The sequence below is a fragment of the Salmo salar genome, chromosome ssa05 (assembly GCF_905237065.1).
Source record: "Salmo salar chromosome ssa05, Ssal_v3.1, whole genome shotgun sequence".
NCBI classification, from domain to species: domain Eukaryota; kingdom Metazoa; phylum Chordata; class Actinopteri; order Salmoniformes; family Salmonidae; genus Salmo; species Salmo salar.
In genome coordinates, this window is record NC_059446.1 from 85,391,336 (window position 1) to 85,401,943 (window position 10,608).

Sequence of the window (10,608 nt, forward strand, 5' to 3'; positions counted from 1 at the left end):
CATCACTTTTACTTCTGTAGCAGCCCGGTGTTTTACAGTCTTCGTAAGGACCTGCGTGTCCTCGGCAACCAAATCTGCATCACATGTAACTAACCGTCATATTGTTGGTAAACTGCTAGACAGACAGCTGTTAAAGTGTCCTCGTCCATCAGGGCTATTTAACCTTTTATACTGCTATTATCTTGTTATTTTCTGAAGCACTGAGTTGAACCCTTTTGAACTAGAGATGGCTTGTGTCCCAAATGGCACCCTTTCCCCTATTATAGTGCACTACTTTTGCTCAGGGCTCCGGTCCAAAGCACTGCACTATATAGGGAATAGGGTGCGATTTGAGACGCAGTCGTGGTGTCTGTAGAACACATGGGTGGAAAGATAGACTTGGGCTCCCAACGAGCCAGTAGAGGAATGTACTTCCTGTGAAAACCCCCCTTTTTTTGCGGTTGGGTTGGAGAGAGACTATTGTTATGCACTGTCATGTTGGGATGGGAGAGACGCAAAGGAAGCGTCCCAAATAGCACCATGTGTAGTGCACTACTTTTGACCAGGGCCCCATATATGGTGGCATTTGGGACTCAGTCACAAAGACAAAAGGGAACTGTTGAGGAAATGCAATGGCAACAAAATCGCATCTACCAGCTAACGTCTCTACTAACAGACTGTCATCTGTGATTGGATGGAGAGTGAATTTTTGAGAAAAAGAGAGAATATTGCTGTAATCTTTTCCACCATTCCGGCTCTCTCAGTAGCACTCGAGCCTGGGAACGAGGTTAATATTACTGTAACTTTGATGGTTGTTTTACTGTGTCGCTATGCTATGTGTTTAAAAGGTCAAGGGTCACAATATATGGTAATGCATTATTACATGTCTATGTTAATGATCTGGCTGTGATGTTGACAGAACTTCTGGGTTTTATTGAAAAGGTGTGCCTGAAATGCCTGCAGAAATTATACGTGTCTGTTTGCTTTATTGTCTATTGTCAATAGTTTCTCTATTGGCCCTTGTCCAAAGTAGTGCACTATATAGGGAATAGGACCTATGGAACTCTGAGTTCATGAACTTTTATCCTCCTGACTGATCTCTCACCAGACCTGGGTTCAAATACTATGCAGAATCATGAAAAATACTTTATCTGAGCTTGATTGAGCATGCCTGATTTGATGGATCCAATAGAATAGTCCCAAAATGTGAAACGCCATTTGACATTCCTGGCAGGCTAGAGCAAACGCTCAAAATATTTGAAAGATTAAAAGTAGTATTTGAACCCAGGTCTGTGTCCCGCACCACAGTCCCTGAGCCCCACGACACTACTGCTGAATAAAGAACTCCAGGTAGAAGTTGTGTCCCGCACCACAGTCCCTGAGCCCCAGGACACTACTGCTGAATAAAGAACTCCAGGTAGAAGTTGTGTCCCGCACCACAGTCCCTGAGCCCCACGACACTACTGCTGAATAAAGAACTCCAGGTAGAAGTTGTGTCCCGCACCACAGTCCCTGAGCCCCACGACACTACTGCTGAATAAAGAACTCCAGGTAGAAGTTGTGTCCCGCACCACAGTCCCTGAGCCCCAGGACACTACTGCTGAATAAAGAACTCCAGGTAGAAGTTGTGTCCCGCACCACAGTCCCTTGAGCCCCACGACACTACTGCTGAATAAAGAACTCCAGGTAGAAGTTGTGTCCCGCACCACAGTCCCTGAGCCCCAGGACACTACTGCTGAATAAAGAACTCCAGGTAGAAGTTGTGTCCCGCACCACAGTCCCTGAGCCCCAGGACACTACTGCTGAATAAAGAACTCCAGGTAGAAGTTGTGTCCCGCACCACAGTCCCTGAGCCCCACGACACTACTGCTGAATAAAGAACTCCAGGTAGAAGTTGTGTCCCGCACCACAGTCCCTGAGCCCCAGGACACTACTGCTGAATAAAGAACTCCAGGTAGAAGTTGTGTCCCGCACCACAGTCCCTGAGCCCCAGGACACTACTGCTGAATAAAGAACTCCAGGTAGAAGTTGTGTCCCGCACCACAGTCCCTGAGCCCCAGGACACTACTGCTGAATAAAGAACTCCAGGTAGAAGTTGTGTCCCGCACCACAGTCCCTGAGCCCCACGACACTACTGCTGAATAAAGAACTCCAGGTAGAAGTTGTGTCCCGCACCACAGTCCCTGAGCCCCAGGACACTACTGCTGAATAAAGAACTCCAGGTAGAAGTTGTGTCCCGCACCACAGTCCCTGAGCCCCAGGACACTACTGCTGAATAAAGAACTCCAGGTAGAAGTTGTGTCCCGCACCACAGTCCCTGAGCCCCAGGACACTACTGCTGAATAAAGAACTCCAGGTAGAAGTTGTGTCCCGCACCACAGTCCCTGAGCCCCACGACACTACTGCTGAATAAAGAACTCCAGGTAGAAGTTGTGTCCCGCACCACAGTCCCTGAGCCCCACGACACTACTGCTGAATAAAGAACTCCAGGTAGAAGTTGTGTCCCGCACCACAGTCCCTGAGCCCCAGGACACTACTGCTGAATAAAGAACTCCAGGTAGAAGTTGTGTCCCGCACCACAGTCCCTGAGCCCCAGGACACTACTGCTGAATAAAGAACTCCAGGTAGAAGTTGTGTCCCGCACCACAGTCCCTGAGCCCCAGGACACTACTGCTGAATAAAGAACTCCAGGTAGAAGTTGTGTCCCGCACCACAGTCCCTGAGCCCCAGGACACTACTGCTGAATAAAGAACTCCAGGTAGAAGTTGTGTCCCGCACCACAGTCCCTGAGCCCCACGACACTACTGCTGAATAAAGAACTCCAGGTAGAAGTTGTGTCCCGCACCACAGTCCCTGAGCCCCAGGACACTACTGCTGAATAAAGAACTCCAGGTAGAAGTTGTGTCCCGCACCACAGTCCCTGAGCCCCAGGACACTACTGCTGAATAAAGAACTCCAGGTAGAAGTTGTGTCCCGCACCACAGTCCCTGAGCCCCAGGACACTACTGCTGAATAAAGAACTCCAGGTAGAAGTTGTGTCCCGCACCACAGTCCCTGAGCCCCAGGACACTACTGCTGAATAAAGAACTCCAGGTAGAAGTTGTGTCCCGCACCACAGTCCCTGAGCCCCAGGACACTACTGCTGAATAAAGAACTCCAGGTAGAAGTTGTGTCCCGCACCACAGTCCCTGAGCCCCAGGACACTACTGCTGAATAAAGAACTCCAGGTAGAAGTTGTGTCCCGCACCACAGTCCCTGAGCCCCAGGACACTACTGCTGAATAAAGAACTCCAGGTAGAAGTTGTGTCCCGCACCACAGTCCCTGAGCCCCAGGACACTACTGCTGAATAAAGAACTCCAGGTAGAAGTTGCCCCTAAACACTGATCTAGGATCAGATTCCACCCCCAGATTCTAACCTTAAATGATAATGGGGAAAATGAAAAATGTATCTAAAGACCGAACGTATGTGCTCGCATACACCCCTAAAAGACCTTTGCTTGAAAAAATAGAAATAGTACTGTTTGTCCATTTGGAATGCCGTAGCCAGTACACACTTCCTCAAAATAATCAGAATGAATCTAAAATAACTTTAGAAATCTGTCATACATTTTTACGTTTTTGCCGAGGAGATCTTAGTCGCGCAGTTTTACAGTGGTGGGAAAAGTACTCAATTGTCGTGACTTAAGTGAAAGTAAAATACTACTTAAGTAAAAGGCTAAAAGTATTTGGTTTTAAATATACTCAAGTATCAAAAGTAAATGAAATTGCTAAAATATACTTAAGTATCAAAAGTAAAAAATCATTTTAAATTCCTTCTATTAAGCAAACCAGACGGCGTAATTTTCTTGTAGTTTTAATTAACGGATAGCCAGGGGCACACTCCAACATAATTTACAAACTACTCATTTGTGTTTAGTTCGTCCGCCAGATCAGAGGCAGTAGGGATGACTAGGGATGTTCTCTTGATAAGCGCGTTTAATTTGACAATTTTCCTGTCCTGCTAAGCATTCAAAATGTAGCGGGTAGTTTTGGGTGTCATGGAAAATGTTTGGTCATAAAAAGTATATTATTTTCTTTAGGAATGTAGTGGAGTAAAAGTAGTAAAAAAATATAAATAGTAAAGTACAAATAGCCCCAAAAACGAATTAAGTAGTACTTTAAAGTATTTTTACTTAAGTACTTTACACCACTGCAATTTTACATCTAACTAAGATGTTTGGTGCAGTATTTCACAATGAAAGAATTTGCATGAAAACGTGTCATTTCTCATTGAATGACAACAGACTTTATAGAGCCCCACAGTGGAGGTGTTATAATACCCATAAAACCTAGCGGTCAAACCGGGAAATGGTTCCAGTCGTTTTTCCACCATACATTTTTCCCATAGGGGATTTTAGATACACTTAAAATAAGGGCTGTGTTTCGTGTAGGCTTACCCTGGTGTGATGTTTTGATAACCATGTAAATCTCTATTGGACAAGGTGACTTTTATCAATATATTCGGCTCTATTTACTTTGATTCTAAAATGCTAATTAGCATCAAAGTTGACATCATGCAAGACTACAAATCCCTGCAAGCTCCTGCACGTCACCTGTTGCTGACATCTTTGTATTGTGTTCATTTAAAACGTGCACAAGACCGTAAACAGAATTGTCAATTTAAATTAAATGTTAATGTATTCATTAGTACATTTAGCTAACATTAGATAATTAATATGCACAAACACATCCAAACTGTTTTGGCTGGGAAACATGCGGACTCCTTAAGATCAGCGTCCGGGGCAACTTCTCCTGACTTAATGTTTATGTCCCAAATGGCACCCTATTTCCTACATAGTGCACTACTTTGGGTCCTGGTCAAAAGTAGAGCACTACATAGGAAATAGGGTGCCATTTGGGATGCATCCCATATAAATACTGTACATATCTGAGAGAGACTAAAAAGTGTGCTCATTTGCACCCAGCACAATCTCAACTGAAGCCTGATGTGAGGGCAGGTGAGGTGATGTGAGGTGATATGAGGGCAGGTGAGGTGAGGGCAGGTGAGGTGAGGGCTTGGCAGGTGAGGTGAGGGAAGGTGAGGTGAGGGCAGGTGAGGTGAGGGCAGGTGAGGGCAGGTGAGGGTGAGGTGAGGGCAGGTGAGGTGAGGGCAGGTGAGGGGAGGTGAGGTGAGGGCAGGTGAGGTGAGGTGAGGGCAGGTGAGGTGAGGGCAGGTGAGGTGAGGTGAGGGCAGGTGAGGTGAGGTGAGGTGAGGGCAGGTGAGGTAAGGTGAGGGCAGGTGAGGTGAGGGCAGGCCTGTCTTGGTTTGGACCTGTTCTACTGCTTCTGACCTACTGTTTTGATGTCTCTAATGTTCTTCTAAGCTGTTGAAATAACAAGCTTTTCTAATCAAAGTGCTTGTCTGTCGTGTAACTTTTCCATAAGCACACAGCTCACACCTTCAAGATAATTCTCTGAGATGATCATTTTCTCCAGTGTGAGGATCATCAAAGCAAGACAGTGCCGATCTGATGTTACTTCTTCAACTCAGCCCATTTTGTTGTCAATACAGAAGATCATTCAGTCACATTTATTCATTCACTCAGAGGGAGAGAACATTTCAACACTGCTTATTCTACCACTCATCTCAACAGTTTTTCTGTTGTAGAGTTATGTTTTTGTTGAAAAGGTAACAGCAGCTACACCACATTTACTTAAAGAGGATCCTTTGAGCCAACATCCTGTCAGCCGGCCCATAAACACCTCAAGGGGACAGTTCAGCAGGCCGTAGGGAGGGGAGGGGGGTAAACAGGCCTGTAGCCCTTCCAGTCAATACAAGCAGAGAAGAAGAGGGGGGAAGTCAGGAAGGGAGGGAGGAGGGGAGGAGGGATACAGAGGCTATTCTCCCTCTGATGTAGTCCTGTTGACAATGGGAGGAGGGCTTGACACCTTGCTCTTGGTTCTAGCAGGTAGATTGCTCCTCCTGTCCTATCCTCTCTAGCCCTGACTGGAGACTGATGGTGGTGGGAGACAGAGGTTGTATCCCAAAGTTCCTATCTAGAACATTACGTTTGACCAGGGCCCATAGTGTCCTGACCTCTCCTGTCTTGAGGGGAGATCTTCCCTCCCTGTGTCTCCTTGTCTCGCTCCCTCCCTGTCTTCTCTCCCTCCCTGTCTTCTCTCCTTCCCTCCCTGTCTTCTCTCCTTCCCTCCCTCCGTCTTCTCTCCTTCCCTCCCTCCGTCTTCTCGCCTTCCCTCCCTCCCTCCGTCTTCTCGCCTTCCCTTCCTCACTGTCTCCTCTCCCTCCCTGTCTTGTTCTCACCCTCCCTTCCTGTTCTCCCTCCCTCCTTCCCTCCCTGTCTTCTCGCTCTCCCTCCCTGTCTTCTCATCTGCCCTCCCTTCCTGTCTTCTTCTCTCCTTCCCTCGCTCCCTGTTTTCTCTTCTCCCTACCTCCCTTCCCTCCCTCCCTTCCCTCCCTCCCTCCCTCCCTCCCTCCTTGTGTATTCTTGGCTGTAGGACAGACAGATCAGGGTTGTATTACTGCCTGACCTCTCGTCCTGAGGGGAGACTGAGGGAAGCGGAGGGTGGAGGTCAGGGGGAGGAGGAGGGTGGATATCATCAGCTCCCCCTGTCTTGGTGGTCTTCCTGACCAGAACCACAACTACCCTCAAACTATCTAACTATCCTCCGCTCTGACCTCTAGCTCTCTCAATTCCCTCCCTCCCTCCCTCCATGTGTCTTCTCGGACAGACAGACCAGGGTTTTATAGTGCGCTACTCACCCTAGACACGACCACCAGCCATAAATTGAGGAGTTGATGGTCTGGAGAACCTAGTCATCGCTGACAAAGTCTATGTCCAAAAAGGTGCCCTATTCCCTACGTAGTGCACTACTTTTGACCAGAGTCCTATGGGTCCTGGTCAAAAGTAGGGTACTTGAAAATAAGGGAGAGCCGCACACTCTAGGAGCTCAGATGCAAAAATGTAATATCCAACGTTTCGACAGCCAAGCTGTCTTCATCAGGATCATACCCTGATGATCATACCCTGATTGTCATACCCTGATGGTCATACCCTGATGGTCATACTCTGATGGTCATACCCAGATGGTCATACCCAGATTATCATACCCTGATCATCATACCCTGATGGTCATACCCTGATGGTCATACCCTGATGGTCATACCCTGATTATCATACCCTGATGGTCATACCCAGATGGTCATACCCAGATGAGCATACCTTGATGGGCATACCCTGATGGGCATACCCTGATAGGCATACCCGGATGATCATACCCTGGTGATCATACCCTGATGGTCATACCCTGGTGGTCATACCCTGGTGGTCATACCCTGGTGATCATACCCTGATGATCATACCCTGGTGATCATACCCTGATGCAGACAGCTAGAAACGTCGCCTTAATAGGTGTGCATTTCTTTTTCTTCTCAAAAGTAGGGTACCACATAGTGATCACTGACTGTAGCCTATTGTTGTCGCAAGGATTTAGTCCAGAAAATGTACGATAAACTCACTTTTTGTGAAGTAAACTGTTTTGAAAATGTATAAAGTAGTAGTGGTTATTTTTTATGTATACTGTAACTGTACTCTGAGTATATCAAACATTAGGAACACCTTCCTAATGTATATTTTGTCTTGCCCATTCACCCTCTGAATGACACACACACAATCCATGTCTCAATTGTCTTAATGCTTAAACATATTTCTTTAACCTTTCATCTACACTGATTGAAGTGGATTTAACTTGTGACATCAATAAGGGATCATAGCTTTCACCTGGATTCACCTGGTCAGCATGTGATAGAAAGAGCAGGTGTTCTTAATGTTTTGTATACTCAGTAGTATCCATACAGTATTTCACTGCAAGAGTCATTTTAGAAAAACATTTTTACAAGGTTGGTTGGAAACAGAGCTGAGCCTGAGAGAACGAACCACCAGAATAAACCAATGGAAATCTGTTAACTGGAACTTTCAGCACAAGCAGCTCACAGATGTTGTACTGGCCTTTCTTGAACTAACACTTGCACTGATTTTGCTGATAGCTGCTTTATTGACTGTTGTGTTTTTGTTGTACCTAGCATTTTTTGTTGTTACATTCCCCTCAGTTGAGTCACACTGTTAATCTTTGTTGGCATGTTCCTCTTGCAGTGTGAGAGTCTGATGTGCAGCGTTTTGGCCCCGAGATCTTCAAGTGGTCGAGTCACTTTCAAAGCCTATAGTTATTTTTCCTAGAGGTTACTGATATTTATATTAGTGGCTAATATTCTCCCCCGCCAGTCTCTTAATTAACATGAATAACACTGATTTTAGCCTATAGTTTTAGTAAATACATTACATGACCTAAAGCATGGGCATTAATATGGAGTTGGTCCCCCCCTTTGCTGCTATAACAGCCCCCACTCTTCTGGGAAGGCTTTCCACTAGATATTGGAACACTGCTGCGGGGACTTACTTCCATTCAGCCACAAGAGCATTAGTGAGGTTGGGCACTGATGTTGGGCGATTAGGCCTGGCTCACAGTCTGTGTTCCAATTCATCCCAAAGGTGTTCGATGGGGTTGAGGTCGGGGCTCTGTGCAGGCCAGTTAAATTCTTCCACACCGATCTAAACAAATCATTTCTGTATGAACCTCGCTTTGTGCTAGTTGGCATTGTCATGCTGAAACTGGAAAAGGCCTTCCCCAAACTGTTGCTAGAAAGTTGGAAGCACAGAATCCTCTAGAATGTCATTGTATGCTGTAGCGTTAAGATTTCCCTTCACTGGTACTAAGGGGCCAAGTCCAAACCATGAAAAACTGCCCCAGATCTTTATTCCTCCTCCACCAAACTTTACAGTTGGCACTATGCATTTGGGTAGGTAGCGTTCTCCTGGCATCCACCAAACCCAGATTTGTCCGTCGGAATGCCAGATGGTGAAGCGTGATTCATCACTCCAGGTAATGCGTTTCCAATGCTCCAGGGTCCAATGGCAGTGAGCTTTACAACACTCCAGACGACGCTTGGCATTGCGCATGGTGATCTTAGGCTTATGTGCGGCTGCTCGGCCATGGAAACCCATTTCATGAAGCTCTCGACAAACAGTTCTTGCGCTGATGTTGCTTCCAAAAGCAGTTTGGAACTCAGTAGTGAGTGTTGTAACTGAGGACAGACGATTTTTACGTGCTACGCCCTTCAGCACTCAGCTATCCCGTTCTATTAGCTTGTATGGCCTACCATTTTGTTTGCGGCTGAGCCGTTGTTGCTCCTAGACATTTCCACTTCACAATAACAGCACTTGGGGCGGCAGGTAGCCTAGTGGACTTGTAACCGAAAGGTTGCAAGATCGAATCCCTGAGCTGACGAGATATAAATCTGTCGTTCTGCCCCTGAACAAGGCAGTTAACCCACTGTTCCTAGGCCGTCATTGAAAATAAGAATTTGTTCTTAACTGACTAGTTAAATAAAGGTAACCCCCCCCCAAAAAAAACAGCACTTACAGTTGCCTGGGGCAGCTCTATAACAGGGCAGCTCTATAACAGGGCAGCTCTATAACAGGGCAGCTCTATAACAGGGCAGCTCTAACAGGGCAGCTCTAACAGGGCAGAAATTTGACGAACTGACTTGTTGGAAAGGTGGCATCCTATGACGGTGCCACATTTGAAAGTCACTAAGCTCTTCAGTACGGCCATTCTACTGCCAATGTTTGTTTATGGAGATTACGTGGCTGTGTGCTCGATGTTATTCACCTGTCAGCAACGGGTGTGTCTGAAATAGCCGAAACCACTAATTTGAAGGAGTGTCCACATACTTTGTATATATAGTGTAGGTACATGCTTATAAAAGTATATGTTGTATACAAATTATATAGGATAATTAGGATGTCAATGTATAATATTATAACCTAGCACTTGTAATAGCAGTATGTAGGCTAAGCTCTACTGTAGTAGCATGTTGAAGGACATATCACTGATATTTAGCTTTGGCCTAAATAATGTCTGGGCTATTTAATAGGCCTATTAGTTAGAATCAGAGGTCATCCATTTTATGGGCGTGACCCAGGCATGCAGAAAGTAGCAGCTTTTCAAGTTCATGTTAGATCTTTTAAATGATTCAAAAGGATTTATAAGACAAACATTGAGTGAATGACACACCTTGTAAATAGTTAAGAAGGCACCACATGGGGTCCTGGGACTTCAGAGGGGGACAAATGGAGACGTCTCTCAGACACAATAGTAGTAGCACTTCAAAGACTGTCTGGCTGCTGGAGAGAGAGACAGAAGAGAAGAGACAGCCAGGAGAGAACAATCAACAGAGAAGGTCACTGATATGTTACAACTCTGCTAGGCTACTGTTGTAATGTCCCAATGGCACCCTATTCCCTAACTAGTGCACTACATTTGAGCAGGGCACTAGATAGGGAATAGGGTGCCATTTGGGATGTAACAATAGGCTACTGTGGGAGACTACTTTCTAGACTACTAAAATGAAGAAGTACCTGAAATAAGATATGCATAGAGGCAGCTTGTCCAAAAACCAAAAATATAGAGGCTATACCATATGCCTTCCCTGAATATTTGAAAACAGTTTAAATAATGTCTGGGCTATTACATGTATATTTTAGTCATTAGCAGAAGCTGTTATCCAAAGC

At 45.8% G+C, this 10,608-nt stretch overlaps 1 protein-coding gene across 1 annotated transcript in view; it reads left to right on the top strand.

Moving 5' to 3' along the window:
• LOC106573032 (neurobeachin-like protein 2) overlaps window positions 1-948 on the top strand; it is a 143,692-nt gene extending 142,744 nt beyond the window's left edge. Inside the window, 1 exon segment of the mRNA XM_045717767.1 lies at window positions 1-948. This exon segment is cut by the window's left edge and continues 1,242 nt beyond it. The gene's annotated coding sequence lies outside the window, so the exon portion shown is untranslated.
• The last annotated feature ends 9,660 nt before the right edge of the window (window positions 949-10,608 follow it).